Here is a 17,372-nt window from a genome sequence, read left to right on the forward strand (position 1 = left end):
AGACAAGAAAATAAATGGTTTTCTGTCTGTATTTATCTGTAAAAATCAGTAAAAATTCAAATCAGGGAGCCTTACTTATATCACCGTGCGTGCCACATCTAACTCAATGCACCCTGAACGGTCTGTGCATTTGAATGACAACCAGTGTCTTTCTTCATACCATCACATGTGGTTTTACCCGTGAAGACTCCTCACCAAGTATGCAAAATGCACTTACTCACACAGACACTTACTCAAAAAGACGACGAAATGGCATGCGTGTATCCAAGAAATTATCACGTCCACCGATATCTAAGAAAATTAAAATTTAAGATTACCACAACTAGCCTCACTGCATGATAATTACAAATTCATCATGTTAACTGCACATACCTGTTTCAATGATCACTGAAAAGGTTGAAACGCCAACAACTCAACTCCGCTGTCCCACGATAACCTAACGGGGTGAAAAATACCCGTGTTAACACTCGAAAACGATGTGTTAACCTTCAAAATGATATAGGATCTGCGCGCAAACCTACACCCCTCACCTTCATCTTAGTCACGTTCTTCGTTGTCCCGATTCTCCTGCTCAAGCCTTTACCAGCGCAACAACCAGCCTCCTTCCTGAAAGAAATTAGCCATACTCATCAACTTGCCGGCATTCAGCATATGAACACATTAAAAGTCTCGCGAGACTCGAGACCTCTGCTTAGTGTGTACGCCATATTGGAATGGGTTCACACTATGATAACAAACCCACTGTATCACATCTCACAGTGTATGTAATGAATCGATCCGATGGTTGTCCGGAATCCCCAGCCTGAACTAAAAAAGAAACAGTTGACGAATTTCCATGTGCACGTTCTGTGTTTTCTCTGCTGGCTGCTTCACTATGTACAAGAGAAGTTTTTAAAGGTGCCCTTCTAGTATCAATATACTTATCCGATGCCACGCCTTCTTCTGATGATGCCATGTGAGTTCTCTTCGTGAAGTGCTTTTGGGCATATACTTCAGCCGCACGTATATGCTTCATTCCACTTATAGTCTATGGTATCACGCTTGAACTTCCTTAATTTTGCCTCTTTCAACTCTTGACCATATTTATCCAGTTTTATGTTGAGGTTTTCCAGAAACTGTTTCCACGGTCCTTCATCCATCCTTTGCGACAAGTCACTCCTGATGTTATGAACTTCTTCTTCAAGATCCTTGATGGTTTTGGATAATTCTTCAATTAAAAGAAGGATGAGGTCTAGGGAGCATTTATTTAGTATTGCATGCCACTTCTCCATAAATATGTGGTTGTGTTGGAGTCTAAACAACATCAGTTTAATTGCAAATCGCAAGCCACGGGGTCTGCGTTTAACTTTATGATACTGGATAAGGGTTGCCGCATGGAGCCATTGGTCGAGTTCGCTTCATATTAAAAATTCGAACTGTCTTAATTGTTGTGATATGGTACCACTTTGTGCGTTGAAAGCTTTTGTTTCTTGAATAAGATTGTAGATCTCATTGGCTTCTTCTGAAGTATAAGCTTTGGTTTTTTAACATTTATCATACATGTCAGGCAGACATTTCACATGTAGCACGCAAAGTAGTTTGATCAAACCATTTTTGGTATTAGTACAGTTTCAATAAGGAGTGCACAATCTACTACTATTGTTTCTTAGAATTACTTCCTAAAAGTGTCATTTTCAAACACGCAATTTAAAAACCACCTCTACGAAAAGGTGTGTCATTAAATTCTGAGTTCAGAGAGCCTAAACTCAATTTCTCTATCTTGTCCCAATGGAAAGGTACCCTTGTAAGATGTTAAAAGGCCGCTCCAATATTAACCTGTGGGGCAGACAGCCTTCCAATAGTGAAAAACATAATGCACAGCATTTCACTATCAGGACATGTAAAATACACAACAGCATGTCCTACCTTTCACATACACACCACTCTGCCCACAGGGCTACCTTGGGCAGAGACACTTTAAGGCATGGGCAAAGTGGGCTCTGGCCCACGGCCCCAGGCTTTCAGGGCAGCCCCCTGACAGAGCCAGCTCTGTTCTGCAAAGTCTTGCCCGGATTACCTTTAATAATTCTTTAACAGATTTTTTATAAATACTGTTTTCCTGACATTTATTTTAAATGTGGATAATGTGTGAGAGTCTATAACGCACCTTTTGCAGAGAAATGTTGTTTTTGTTTCATGCAACATCCTTTAAAAAGTTAATTAAAACAGGACCTCACATATGAGAAATGGAAGGGTGTCACTGAGATTATTTGTAGTAATATTAGTGAGCTGCTACATTGTTACAATATTGAAAACTCATGTCACTATCCCTGAATATTCGATGTAAACACATTTAGAATTTGGACGAGTGTGCCTATGCACTACCCGGCCAAAGAGGGCATGAAAGAGCTGAAACTAGATCAAATATTCAAACCTTTCCTAACAGGGGCCCCCAAAATACATTTGGCCCAGGGCCCCCAAAATTCTTAAGATGTCCCTGGGCTTGGGCCTAACTTAGGTGCGTCTTACATGTAAGAACATGGAAGGTGAGGGCCTTGCAAGTGGGTGCATTTGCCAGGTCGACATTGCAGTTTAAAACTGCACACACAGACATTGCAGAGGCAGGTCTGAGACACATTTACAGGGCTACTCATGCGGGTGGCACAACAAGTGCTACAAACTTACTAGTAGCATTTGATTTACGGGCCCTGGCACACCCTGTGCACTTTACAAGGGACTTACCAGTAAATCAAATATGCCAATCATGGAAAACCAATCATAATTACAATTTACGCAGAAAGCATATGCACTTTAGCACTCGTCAGCAGTAGTAAAGTGCTCAGAGTTCTATAGCCAACAAAAACAGGGTCAGAAAAATAAGAGGCAAAAGGCACAAATTTTGAGGATAAACTTGCAAAAAGGGCTAGGTCTAACAACGACCTAGAATGTTTTTTAACCAGCCTTGAAAACATAGACATGAAAGACTACTCGGCCACCCAGCCATTAGGGCAAACATCACCTCCTCTTGAATGCAGACACAGACATTAAACCCAAGAAGACCGTAGGTCCTACAACAGACCCTCAATTCATCACAATATCAATAACAGGCAATTGAGTGCAGAGAGAGAGAGAGAGAGAGAGAGAGAGAGAGAGACAAAGGAAAAATATTTAATTGCTGTAATCAACTGCAATTCAATTTCATATGAACCTACAGAATATTTGCACAGCGTGCAATGAGAAGGGAAGCTAACCTCTTGGCCAAAAAGGTATAGCTAAGAGCAACATCACCAGCTGATGAAGTGCAAAGAATCAGGACAGTCTCAGCCAGGTTTAGTAAAGACAGCAGCCAGCCAGAGTAGCGTAGAGAAAACAGCAGCAAGGCTCTTCTCTCATAGAAACAACTACTAATTAATTCTCTTTTTGCACAAATATTTATACCCTAAATGTTAATGTCCAATCTCCTAAAAGTATCATTCATAGCTTTTTCACAATTTTATTGGTTTTCAGAATAGGGTGATCGTCTGACCATACTAGCTCGACAAAGTTCATTGAAGAAATGCATTCTGAGTTCTAATGAAGGCATCCTTTGCAGAAGCAGGAAAACATCTTGCAACATTATCCTTATCCTTGCACACATTTTGCTGGTTTGTAACGTTGGTCTTATCCTCGCACACAGGTTGCTGATTTGTAACTTTTGTGGACAAGTTCATTCACAGAGAATAATCAAGAGGATATTCCTTGAGATTAATTTGTGCACAGCTAAACAAACTAACACAGCATTTTAGAACTGGTTAAGGACAAAATACATTTCTTCCGAGGCCTACATTTCATTGAAAAGAAAAATTATTCAAGCAAGGTTTGAGGCTTTCATAGGATTTTGTAAGGCATCACTCTCTAGGAAAATAAAACGTGTTTCAGTTAAATGTTCGCAACGAAAATTCATAAAACATCATTATGGCAAATGAATCATCATCATTCTATTAAATCCACAAGTATTATCTAATTAGAGCCAATATTAATTACTATGTCTCTTTTATATTATAAATGAAGAAAAATAAGCGTTTTCACGTAGATTTTTCATGGGCGTTATTATTTATTATTTCTGTTTCTCTCTCGTAAATGTTTTAATTCACATAAAAGAAACTTTATTTATATTTATGCTCTCGTCACGTTTAATGCTACTTTAATTTTTCGACACATTTTGTGCTTCATTTAGCACTTTTTCACTAATACTTATCAAATTTGTCTCCCAAGCCATCATATAATCTATAGAATCTGATTACATCTGATTCTTGTTTAAAAAAGAAGTGGTTTTCATCTGTTTCAACCTAACACCCTCTACATCTCTCATTACTTCATAATAAGCTCCTTTCCTTTCTTCCATCTCTATTTCTTTTCTTTTTTTTACGTTTAGTCTCTGTGTGCTTGTTCTTACAGCATTTGTAAATTAGAATTACCATTAGTATGCCAATAGCTATAGCAGTTATAGGTGTTAGTATTCTCACTAACAAGCTGTTACATAGTGATGAAAAACAATTACCTACTGAGGAAAATCCCTTACCAAGTTTTTCCCATGCACCATCAACCTTCAGTTCATTTAAATCATTATGTAAATGTGTAATGTTGCTGATATATCCCTCCAAATTCTTGCTTTTGTCAGGAATATATGTGCAACATTGTTGAATCTTCAACATACTACAGACTCCGCCCTCTTTTGCCAATAGTACATCAAGAGCAAGTCGATTTTGCAAAACAATGGATCTCTTGGCCACCATTTCCGTATCAATCATTAAAAACGCACCAGCAGTATTCGTTGATAAACAATCAACTACTGTAGACAATTTTCAGATTTTATGTGAGCTCAAAATTACCCCGACTGAAGGTCTTAATGTACCAAAAATATCTCCCACTATTTCAGCGGCACTAATTCCCCTTTTACTCCAGGTTAGCTTCTTTTCATTGGTTTTAGGATTTTCATTCACATGATAAACCTTCGGGAAAACTATTCCCAAATAACAACACCCATACCAATGTTGTGGCAAACTATAATAAGCATGTCTACCACACACATACCAAACTCCAGGATAAACAGGGGTAGCACCACCTCTCAATCCCCAACCCCCTGTAATTAGGAAGGTATGTTCACATTCACTAGAACCAATGTAATAATTGTTATATTCAGTCTTTTGTCTTGTTAAGCAAACCTTTACCTTGTGATGCCAGTCTAGAGCCAATGCACCATGTCTCGCCTTTCTTGTAATCCCCTTCCCTGTGAGCCCAAGGAGGTATATTAGTCTTTTGTTCTTCAGGCTTTTTCTTAAAATCTTGTTGCCTGTCTTCTACTGTATTTATGAATTCTATTTCTACACTTTGTAATCTACAGGTCAGATTATTTAGATGTGCATATACAGTATCTATTGTTTTAGCCGTATGGAAGAATTCTCCCTTGTACTCAGCATTTCTTGCACAACTCACTATATTCATGTTCTTTTTAATAGGGACTTCTGAAAATACTAAATCATAATTGGAATAAAAATACTGGAATTGATCCTTCCCATAGAATAAACTTGTTAGTACACTACATAAAATACCATATGTTAATGGAAGGTGGTGATAAGTCACTCCTTCTGAGACAGACAATGGTAATTGCATGCACACATAACAATCTCTTGCATACATAGTATCAATGTACTCATACAGCAATTTTGTAAAAACATTTAAAGAAAAATCATTATTAGAATTTTCTTAGTGTAAGTCACTTCCTGTTAGTTCCTTAATGTTAGTCTACGGATCTTCTTTAAGATCTTTCTTTATGTTAACTTTTGTGGAAACATCATTATTAGTAATATTAGCTTTAGTAGGATGCATAAAGTAAGGTATTATTAAAATTAATATTAACCAAACATACAACATTAAAAGGACACATAGAAAGCAAGCAATAAAACATCTTCGCTTAATTAAACCCTGATTTGGATTACCAGTCTCTAGCCATTTTGTAAGTAAATCTATATCTAAAAAAAAAAAATTGAAAACACTGAAAAACGCTTTTGTTTGCTAAAATTTGTGTATCCCACACTTTTTTGAACCTTGATGTCTCGAGAGATTTAAAATTTGTGTATCCCACACTTTTTTTTAATCTTGATGTCTCGAGCGATTATCACATTCGATTTTTCTTCAAATCTCCTACCTCTTTTCCTGCACCCCTTTTTCTTTCGCACAGTTCATTTAGGGTGGCTCATATGATGAATTGCTTCTGATTTCTTTCTCTGAGATGTTGGTTGCAGCAGCTAAATATGTTCATTCAGGTGCTGTGTACTTCTTGTTTGCAACTTTTGCTCTCTTTGTTCTCCGCACTGTATTTTCTTCTCCTTCAGTATCACTTTGTTCAGATTGGCTAGAAATAATTTCAATTATGGTATTTGGAACTTTTGTATTCAAAGTGTACTTTACTCTCTTGACTCCTTTATGCCATTATCACCTTTCCTTTCCTCGTTCTTTTTCTTGAAACACTTTCTATTTCACTTGATTCAATACTTCTCTTAACTGAGTCCCTTTTTTCTTTTTCTCTGTTTTTCTCAGGGACCAACTCTCTTTTAGCTTCAACAATGAAAGTATTACGAGACCCAGTAGCTTGTGCCCACTTTACTTGATTCTCAGTCTGTTCAGCTTTATTTCTTTCTTTTTGTTCACCTTCAACTGACTCTGTGCTGTTAAGTGGACTTGGGACTCTTCTTGTATGACTTGCGTGTATCCAATTAGGCAAGCCACCACATTTGATTTCTGTTGCTGTCACAAGGATTGCTCGGTATGGCCCATGCCATCGAGGTTCCAAAAGTGACTTCCTTACGTGTTTCTTGATGAGCACCCACTCTCCAGGGCTCAAATCATGGCCTTGTTCTCATTGTGTTGTAGCTGCAACTTCTCCAACGCACTACATCAGCCAATCCTTTGCAATAATCGAGCTCTAAGTCATCAGTTAAATTCATCAATTGATTTGCTGGGACTGTTGGCTGTCTCAATGCCCTTCTCCTCACAATTTCATGTGAGGACAGTCCAGTTCTTCTGCCAGGAATACTTCTCAAACTCATCAAGACCAACTGCACTGTATCTGGCCATTTCAGTGATGTGGATGCACAAACTTTAGCAAGTCTAGACTTTATTGTGCCATTTATCTGCTCGACCACACCCGCCGCTTCTGGTCGAGAAGCACAATATAATTTTTTATCAATTTGCAATGCTGCACATATTTTTCATTATTAAAATGAGTTCCTTTATCTGATTCTAATGAGACTGGAAATCCAAATCTAGGAATTAACTTTCTGATCAGCAATTTAGCAACTGCTATACTGTAATTTCATCTTGTTGGATAAGCTTCCACCCAACGAGAAAACAGACATATAATCACCAAGACGTATTTTAGACCATGGCAAGGAGGCATCTCCATAAAATCCAACTGCATGCGGGTAAATGGACCTGCTGCTTTCGAATTTGACACAAACTGACAAAAGTTTTACCCCCTGCATTTTGTTGTTGACAAATGACACACCTTTGACAGAGACTTTCTGCAATGACATTAAACTTGGGATTAAACCAGTTCTGCTTAAATAATCTAATCATAGCATCTCTACCTACATGTGTAGGACCATGATAGACTCGTGCTATCGGGGACAATAAACTATCTGGCATTTTTGGTCTTCCATCAGTGTAAATCCATACTTAATCTTCTGCTCCTTGTGTACAACCTGCTTTGATCCAATTCTATTTTTCTTCAACACTAGCTGTGTCTTGCAACTGTCTAACCTCTTCCCATGTTTCAACAGATGAAAACATTAGTCTTGTTTCTTCTTGATCATACATGTCTTTCAATTGTTTCCCATTTATTGTAATTGAATTTTGTGCACAATAACATGCAATTTTGTCAGCATATCTATTGCCAACTGTAACATAATCATATCTAGATTTGTGTGCAGAACATTTCACCACCCCAATTTGTGTCGGCAATTGTAATGCCATCAACAGATCTTTCACACACTCTCCATTTCTTATTGGTGAACATCGAAGTGGTTAAAAATCCGCGTTGGGACCACAACCCCCCAAAATCCTGCACAAGTCCAAAACCATATTTACTATCTGTAAATATGGTTATTCTCATGTGCTTTAAAAAAAACATGCCCTTGTAAGTGCAATTAATTTAGCAACCTGAGCTGGACTCACTCCTTTCAACGATGATGCTTCGATGACATTCGCCTTCCGTACATATTGCATATGCAGCTCGCAAAGTACCTTCTTGATCTCTCAAGCATGATCCGTCCACAGACAACACAAAATCTGATTCTGGCAAAGGAATTTCGGTGATGTCAGGTCTCGGTTTCGTAAATAACTCAGTAACATCCAGACAATCATGATCTGCTTCATCCATTACCACTTCACAACTCGGATTTGGTTACAAAGTAGCTGGATTCAAATGTGCACATCTCATCACTGTCACATTCTCAGCTCACAGAATCACACTTTCATATTTTATTAGCCGACTGCTGGTAAAATACTCCGTGGGAGTTCATGTTAACAATATTTCAGTTGAATGTGGTACATACACTTTCAAAGGATGTCCCATCACAATTGTTTCACTCTGTTGCAAACTCATGTAAGTAGCAACTGCTTTCAGACAATCAGGTAATGCTGCAGCCACAGGATCCAACGTGGCAGAAAAGTATACTACTGGACAGCATGCTGTTCCATGCATTTGTGTTAGAACTGAAAGTGCACATCGGTATCGTTCCCTACAAAACAGTGCAAAATCTTTATTGCAATGTTGAATTCCCAATGCAGGTGCTTGACACAAACTGTCTCACAACTCCACAAATGCTTTCATGCATTAAGCATCCAAATGTATTGGATCTGACTTGTCATTGTGTGTCAATCTCTGTAATGGCTTGGCTATCAAAGAAAAACTGCTGATCCACTGTCTACACTAACCAACCATTCCCAAAAACATTCCAATTTCTTTTTTGTGTTTTTGTTGGATTCATTTGCAAAATTGCATTATTCTGTTCTTGAGACACTTTCCTGGTACCTTTCTCGATTTTGTGACCCAAATAAAGAACTTCTTATTGGCAAAATTGTAGTTTTGCTGGTGGCACTTTCTGCCCACCTACTGCCAAATGGTTCAGTAGAGCAATTGTATCTGTCACACAAGCCTCTTTTGTTTTTGATGCAATCAACAGATCGGCGATGTATTGCACCAGGACTGGGTCTTTAGGCATTACCAGTGACTCCAAACATTTCTTCAACATCTGATTGAATATTGAGGGACTCTCTGTATAGCCTTGAGGAACTTGGCACCATGCCAAAACATGGTCTCCGAAATGGAACGCAAATAAATATTGGCTATCCGGGTGCAAAGGAATCGAGAAAAATGTTTGACATAAATCAATCACTGTGAACCATTCTGCTTTTTAGGGAATTTGATAAAGAATCACAGCAGGATTTAGCACTATTGGACAACAAGGTATTAATATCTGATTCACTTTTCTCAAATCGTGAACTATTCTGTTGTTTCCATTAGGTTTGTGAATTCCCGTAATACGTGAATTGATGGACTACCCAAAATCTCTTTTAAAATACCTTGTTCAGGCAACATTTAATTACAGGAGTTACTCCTGCAATCCTCTCAGAACTCATTTTGGAAGGAGGTGTTCTTGGAAATCCTGCATTTGGTTTAACTGTATTTTGAATTGAAGCTACTCCTTTCATTAGTCCACTATCTTTCCCAGAAAAATCCCACTCATCAGACAACACCATATCTCTCAATTCAACAGGCAAACCATTCGCTGTAAATAATGGATATAGATCATTCACTTCTGTACCCTGCCTCGCCATTTTGAATGCCACGTCTTCATCTTTTGTATGGAATGCTATTCCATTTGGTGTACAATAAATCAAGCAGTTCATCTTGCAAAGTAAGTCTCTTCCCAATAGGCTAACTGGACTTGTATCACATACCACAAATCAGTGTAAATCATAAAAACCTCAAATCTGCACTTTCATTGGTTTTGTTACTGGGGTTTTAATCAATTTGTTTGAGACACCTATGACTTGGATACTTTCTCCCAAGAGGGGTAGGTTGGGAATTTCCACAGTTATCACAGTGGAACGGGTAGCACCAGTATCTACGAGGAACATAATTGCATTTCCGTTTACCTCGCCATCCTCATAAGGACCACTCTGATCTACCTCTAAGGATGCACCTAGCACACACACCTCCTCCCCCTTCAGGCACCGTCATTGAGATGTGTCTGAATCATTTTCTGGCCACTGCATCAAATACTGTGGTGTCACCTGCATATTTGAATTCATTTGATCATTTGTATGAAAACCCACATTCGCATTGAATCTCTGTACTTGACCATTCACATTTTGATTTGGCATAGGAGCTTCAGGTATCAGAGCTGGAGGCATAGCTTTTCCTTTTTGAACTGACACTTGCTGGTTCTGGTTCCGATTATTTGGTTGCATTTGATTCATATCATTTACTCCTGTAGCAACATTATTTGCCAATAAACTCCTACACTCTCGCTTCCAATGTCCCAACTTCCAAACACATGGCAAGGCTCATCTCATCTGTGTTATTTTTACCTCTACCATGCGGTATCGGTATCATTTGTGTCACAGTATTTCCATTTGATACACCTCTCATACTAGTAGTAGTCTGAAAACCATCTACATAATCTGTACTCACAAATCCTCCTTTCTTTGCTGCCTTCATTTGGGCTAGCATTATTTTTTTTTTTAAATGTCTTATGCCTTGTGTCAATGTCATCACAATATTTGGCATAATGAAGAATCTCATCAATCGTCTTGCTTGGCCAACAAATCAAGCATTGTTGAATAATAAGACTAATTTCTGGTCTCAATCCATACACAAACCTATATACAAAATGTCCCATTTCTTTATCAGTGATATTCTCACTTCCACTGTACTGTTTAACCATTTGTAAAAGCCTTTCATAATAAGCATGCACTGATTCTTTCAATTCTTGAGTAGTTATGTCTATTTTTACCCAATATGTTTCTTTTGGTGAAATCTTTCCTTTCAAATAGGTAATAACCTGATTATAATTTTTCATAACTTCTTCTGAAGGTGCTCCTGTTTTTAAATCTCCTGGATATTCTTCTTTTGGCCAATCTACAGCAATTTTACACTCAGTCCATAAATCTGCTGCAACTACAATTTAAAACAAGCCATCCAAATCATTCCACAATACTTTTGAAACTTTCACAAACCTCTCTACCTGTTTGTACCATTCCACTGGTTTTTCTCTCAATCTTAGGAAAACATTTGTGAATGACAATATATCTTGTCTTGACCACGGAACATGAACAAATCCACCTCCTGGTACTTCTCTCATCGGGTACACTGTAGCATCAACTCTTCCCATTCCTGATTCTCTCACAGGATACAATGGTAAATCCACTGTAGTTGCTGTACTAACTTCCTTCTTTTTAGCCCATCTTCCTTTCCAAAAATCTAATTCTCCCCATCGCTTTAGTGTGCTCATTAACTCTTTAATTTGCAATCGTTTTCCTTAAGCATTCAGATTCTCCAAATCTCTATAGCTTAAATCAAATCTATATGTTTTTTGTAAAGCTTTAGACTTCACTATATCATCTCCATATGTTTGTGAAATCTCAGCAAAAGTTTCATGAAGCGCCTTTGCGTTCTTTGTAATATTTTTTACACACAAACAGTAATCCTGATATTTACTTAGTCTCTCTCGGCTAATTGTACCAAGAATCATTTCTTCCAAATCTGCTTTTACTTTACTCACATCTATACCTGAATTATTTCTATTCTGTACACTACAACCAGGTGCTATTTCTCTTATCCAATTTGTCTGACGAAGAACCTAATGATTTCTGAATACTTTCACTTGTTCCACTTCTCGATCCTGATGTAGGCATTAAGTTTTCCTCATCCTGTACTAATCTTTCTGGATCTATATTTATACCTCACCTTGGAGTTTCAATAATCCTTTCTGAAACATTATTCAACTGTTCTGAATCTCCTGACTCTACACTCATATTTATTATGAAATTTCAATTTATTCCTTAATTAGTCTCACTAATTTTTCGATATACTACAGGAACTCCATTCATACTTCTGTTGGGTATTGTTAAAGCATGTACTTGAGAAATACCTTGTCCATCATTATATAATGGGACTGAAACTGACAAAACATCTGGATTCAAATTAAATTGTGTTTTTTTTCTGTACCAAATCTTCTCTCACTAAATTCTGATTTTGACTTGTATTTACAGAATCTTTTTCTTGAGGAGCTTCAATTTTAATCAATGGAGCTTTTGGCAAGGAATTTGTCTCTATGCTGTTCTGTTCTTCGTGATAAGGAGGAGGTCTTTTCATTAATAATTCATTCATCATCTATATCATAATTTCCTTTGATCAATTCTATATTATTAGGTTTTTGTTCTTCAGCATTCTTTTTTTTCTCCGTACATTTTTCTTCTTCTTTAGACTCTGCTACTGTTACTGGAAACATTCTTGCCTCTTCTGCTACGTCTCTTCTCCACATTTTCATTTGAGCATCCCATTTTGCTTCTGAATATCTACTGACAGTATTTTTATATCTATTCTGACTTCTATATCTTTCTCTTTTGTATGCCTCATGTTCCCATTCTTCGAGAGTTTCATACTGCATAGGTCTAAGAGTAGGTCTCAAATCATTCACCTGTCTCCTCAAATTCTGTAGAATTCTAGTATTGAAAGTACCATACTCTGAAAATGCTAAAACACCATCTTTCTCAGTGTATGTCATCCAATTTCCTAACCAAGTACACATATGATAACCTCTCTGTAATGTCATAAAGGAAGCAGTTGTTCCTTCGGGGGTACAGGAATTCCTTATCTAATAGGTATAGGCTCATCTTTGCTCAATAATGTTTTCAACACTTTTAGTATCTTCATGTTTATTCTATTCTAACTCTAATTTATATAAGTAATTCTCTAACAATTCTTCTTCCATGTTATGAATTTCTACCATGAACCAGAATCAACTTCACTTGTTCAATCCCAGCGCGGTTCACAAAAACCAACCAATACCAGCATGGTACTTTCTATGATGATTTCACATCAAGCGTCCAATACCAGTGAGGCACTTCTGTGAAATCAGTGTAACTCCTACAGCTGACCCTCTCTTCACAAAATCAATGTCAATGTTTTCAAAGTCTTAGACAAAACAAACTATATTAAAACCAGCTTGTCTACTCCAATAAAAAGAAATAATTCAATAGTAATCATGTAATCTGAGAATTCCTCTAGTTTCCGGCAAAATCTCAACCAGCGCGATTTTACCCTCAATCAAGTGGAAAAACTCTCGGGACTTACCCAGATGCACTTTCTGAAGTGACTCAAGATTCCCTGTGCAATACCGACAATTGCTCAGCACTGCATCAACAGCAGACAACGCAATTCCACTTAGTGTATGCCACACTTAAGTCTGCCCTTAGGCTTATCCCGGAATCTTAGGCCTACGACTGACCAGTTACTTCAGTTTCTTAAGGTCAGCGACGGACCTCAACATATAATCAATAATCGTCTATCCCTATAAATTTCATCTTATTCATTACTCAGTATGATTAGTCTAAACTGACCATCACTGCAACTACCGGAAACTGTTGCAGGGGAATCAGGGCACATTTGTATACTTCATAAATGATATCACTATTTTATATCACAAGACTCTTATATAGTTAGCAGTTCGGGCCCATGAGAACTCAATACCCACTTACAACATCATGTCCTCCGATGGATCTTTGTAGAACTAATAGTGACTAGGCAATGAAAAACAGATTCAATTCCCTTCATGAGGACCCTAAATGAAGGAAATATCTAACTCTATACCAACTGTCATAATATTTACTAAACTTGTCAATAACTCATTAATAACAACAAACTCTGATATACTCATCAAGTCACTTTTATCTAAGATTTTCAGAATATGAATGGTCACTACATGAATACATTAGCAAACATTATAGGAAATCTTCATAAACAATCTTACAGGTAAATCACTAATATAAAGAAACAGTTTATAATAAATTCATCACAATATCAATAACAGGCAATTGAGTGGAGAGAGAAAGAGACAAAGGAAAAATATTTCATTGCAGTTATCAAATGCAATTCAATTTCATATGAACCTATAGAATATTTGCACAGCGTGAAATGAGAAGGGAAGCTAACCTCTTGGCCAAAAAGGTATTGCTAACAGCAACACCACCAGCCGATGAACTGCAAAGAATCAGGACAGTCTCAGTCAGGTTTAGCAAAGACAGCAGCGAGCCAGAGTAGCATAGAGAAAACACCAGCAAGGCTCTCCTCTCATAGAAACAGCTACTAATTACTTCTCTTTTAGCACAAATATGTATACCCTAAATGTTAATTTTCAATCTCCTAAAAGTATTATTCATAGCTTCTTCAAGAATGTATTGGTTTTCAGAATAGAGTGGTCCTCTGACAATACTAGCTCGTCAAAGTTCATTGAAAAAATTCATTGTTAGTTCTAATGAAGCCACCCTTCCGCGGAAGCAGGAAAACATCTTGCAACATTATTCACATCCTCGTGCATGTTTCGCTCATTTGTAACTTTCGTCGACAAGTTCATTCACAGAGAATAATTAAGTGGAAATTCCTTGAGATTAATTTGTGCACAGCTAAACAAACTAACACAGCATTTTAGAACTATTGAAGGACAAAATAAATTTCTTCTGAGGCCTACATTTTTAAGAAAAGAAAAATCATTCAAGCAAGGTATGAGGCCTTCGTAGGATTTTGTGATGAATCTCTCTCTAGGAAAAGAAAACACGTTTCAGTTAAATGTTCACAACGAAAATTCATAAAAGATCATTATGGCAAATTAATCATAATTATTCTATTAAATTCACAAATATTACCCAATTAGACCCATTATTAAGTACTATGTCTCTTTTACATTATAAGTGAAGAAAAATAAGCATTTTCAAGTAACATTTTTCATAAGCATTTCTATTATTTCTATTTCTCGCTCTCTTCCGTAAATGTTTTAGTTCACATAAAAGAAACTTTATTTATTCATACTCTCCGCACGTTTAATGCTACTTTCATTCTTCTACACATTTAGTGCTTTGTTTTGCATTTTTTCACTAATACTTATAAAATGTGTCTCCCATGTTAATGTTTTTAACACTATTAGTCATTATTTTCATCAGTAACACAAATATGAGTAGATTTAATGAAGCAGGATTTGATTTTGCAAAATCATGCTTCATCACCATCATACCAAATGTACTTGATACATGTCATAGAACCAAAATGTTTCAATAAAAAAAGTTTCAAAAAAGTGAAGAATCAAAATAAAATTAGGAAATTAAAAATAGATACATTGCTGCATACGTTAAATCAAACAGGATGTTTCAAAGACTTACAAATACAACATCTTCTACAGTCATAAAAACAAAGATAACTATCCCTTATGTTTCCAAAATTACTCTTGTTACATCTCACTATGAAAATCAGGTCCGATGGAGCCATTATTGTGGGTAGGGAAGATGTAATAGTGTAAAGGTTTGTTGTCTGGAAGGAGAGATGTTATGTGTGATATGGGTAGTATTTTTTCACATACAAGTTATTGATACTATGGGTACCGGTGACTCGGGGTTTCGAGGATCACCCACCAATTTTCCCAATTGATACCATTCTCTACTTGTACCATCATGCTGGTGTAGAAGGCAAACAGAGGAAATTGTAAAATTAAAAATGTTGATGCTTGATTATTGCAATCCATAACTACTATTTTTTTCTGTACGTGTTTACATTGCTCATTAGAGAGGTCTGTTTTCAAGACGAAGAAAGGCGCACAGTGGCAATCAATACATAATTCTTTAGCTGATATTGATACAGAAGTCATGAAACATCTCCTGTCTCCAATGCTTGCCATTTTGGACTACACTGTTTTGCAATTGCTTTTCTCTAGCGCTTCTGACTCTTGCCGAGGCATCTGGTGGTTTTCTGGCTGGGAAAAAAGAGACGCTCAGGGGTCCTCTTCACAGACAAAGGCAGAAATCATTCACTCACCTATTTTCATGTTGTTGTTTGCAACAACCAGGGTGAACAACAACATTTTCCTGTAAGAGTGAGGTGCTCCGCCACAGATCTGTGCCGGGATGTCTTCTATGGTTAAAAATCTCTCTGCAAATCCTTTGTACCCAGAGCATGAATGCCCGTGGTTTCAGCAGGAGCTTATTAAGGGAATGGGCCATTTCTGCTAGTTATAGCAGGTCGGTGGTCCGGCTGCTGACAAGTGGAATATGGATGTACTTTGCACGTCATCCGTGGGCCAGGTGTGGCTCGCAGGGAGTTAATATATGGAAGTGAACCGCTCGGTGTTCATCTCCTACACTGCCGCCGAATTGTCCGTATACATGATTGCCCTTTGCAGTGTGCTACCCTGCGCGGCCCTAAATGACCAGAGCCATTTCATTACACTGGTGATGATTGGGCAGTGCCCATTCTTCCCCATCAGCGGACCCCAGCGCTCCCCAAACCTGGATGTCGGGATACTCCAGACTGGCAGCCGCGGACCTGCCTCTGGCATGTGTGCCCACGACTCGCCACAGCGCTCATACCTGTGAGCAGCGAGACGTCCAGGAGCACCGCGGCACTTCGGTCGAAGAAGAGCAGCTCCATGGCATGTGAGCGGTGAGTCAGTCATGCCCCACCAGGCCCAACGCCGCTTAGGCTTGGTCGATGCCGTGTGTGCTCCCGAGCGGCTCCCTCACACCTGCACCACCCACTGAGATGGCCCAATTAGAGCTTGACGGCTGCACTGCCACCAGAGGCCTGGGAAGAAGACTGACTGGTCCCCCATTTACCTGGTAGGACGCAGAGAAGAAAAAATAGAAAAGAGTGGCAAAAAGAATAAATATACAATATAGAAAAAAATAAATACAGGGACACAAAAGGAGAAGGAAAAAAGAGGAAAGAAGAAAAAGGAAGGAAAAAAAATAGCAACAAAACAAAAGGAAAACTGTGAGCTTCATAATAACAACCCAACTGTGAAGGCAGACTCAGGGAAATTACTAACCAGCACGGTCAAGGTGACATCCATAGATAACGTCACATGGCAGATGAAGAGCGAGCCCTGCCCCAACAGAGGGCCCCAGTGCAACACGCCCTCACCGGGGTGCTGCCACCATTCAGTGAACTAGAGGACCCGGCAGCGACATCCCCATGGCGGAAGATCTGGACCAAACGCCTCAAAAATTACTTCATCGCCAAAAGGGAGACTGATGGAGCCATCAGGAGGTTGCTACTCCTTCACTATGCCAGTGACAAAGTA

General features: G+C 38.2%; 1 pseudogene; it reads right to left on the reverse strand.

Annotated features, from left to right (window-relative positions):
- Nucleotides 1-992: 992 nt before the first annotated feature.
- Nucleotides 993-16,720, reverse strand: LOC146857680 (uncharacterized; annotated as a pseudogene).
- Nucleotides 16,721-17,372: the final 652 nt, after the last annotated feature.

Source organism: Triturus cristatus, chromosome 3_2 (assembly GCF_964204655.1).
Source record: "Triturus cristatus chromosome 3_2, aTriCri1.1, whole genome shotgun sequence".
Classification (NCBI taxonomy): Eukaryota; Metazoa; Chordata; class Amphibia; order Caudata; family Salamandridae; genus Triturus; species Triturus cristatus.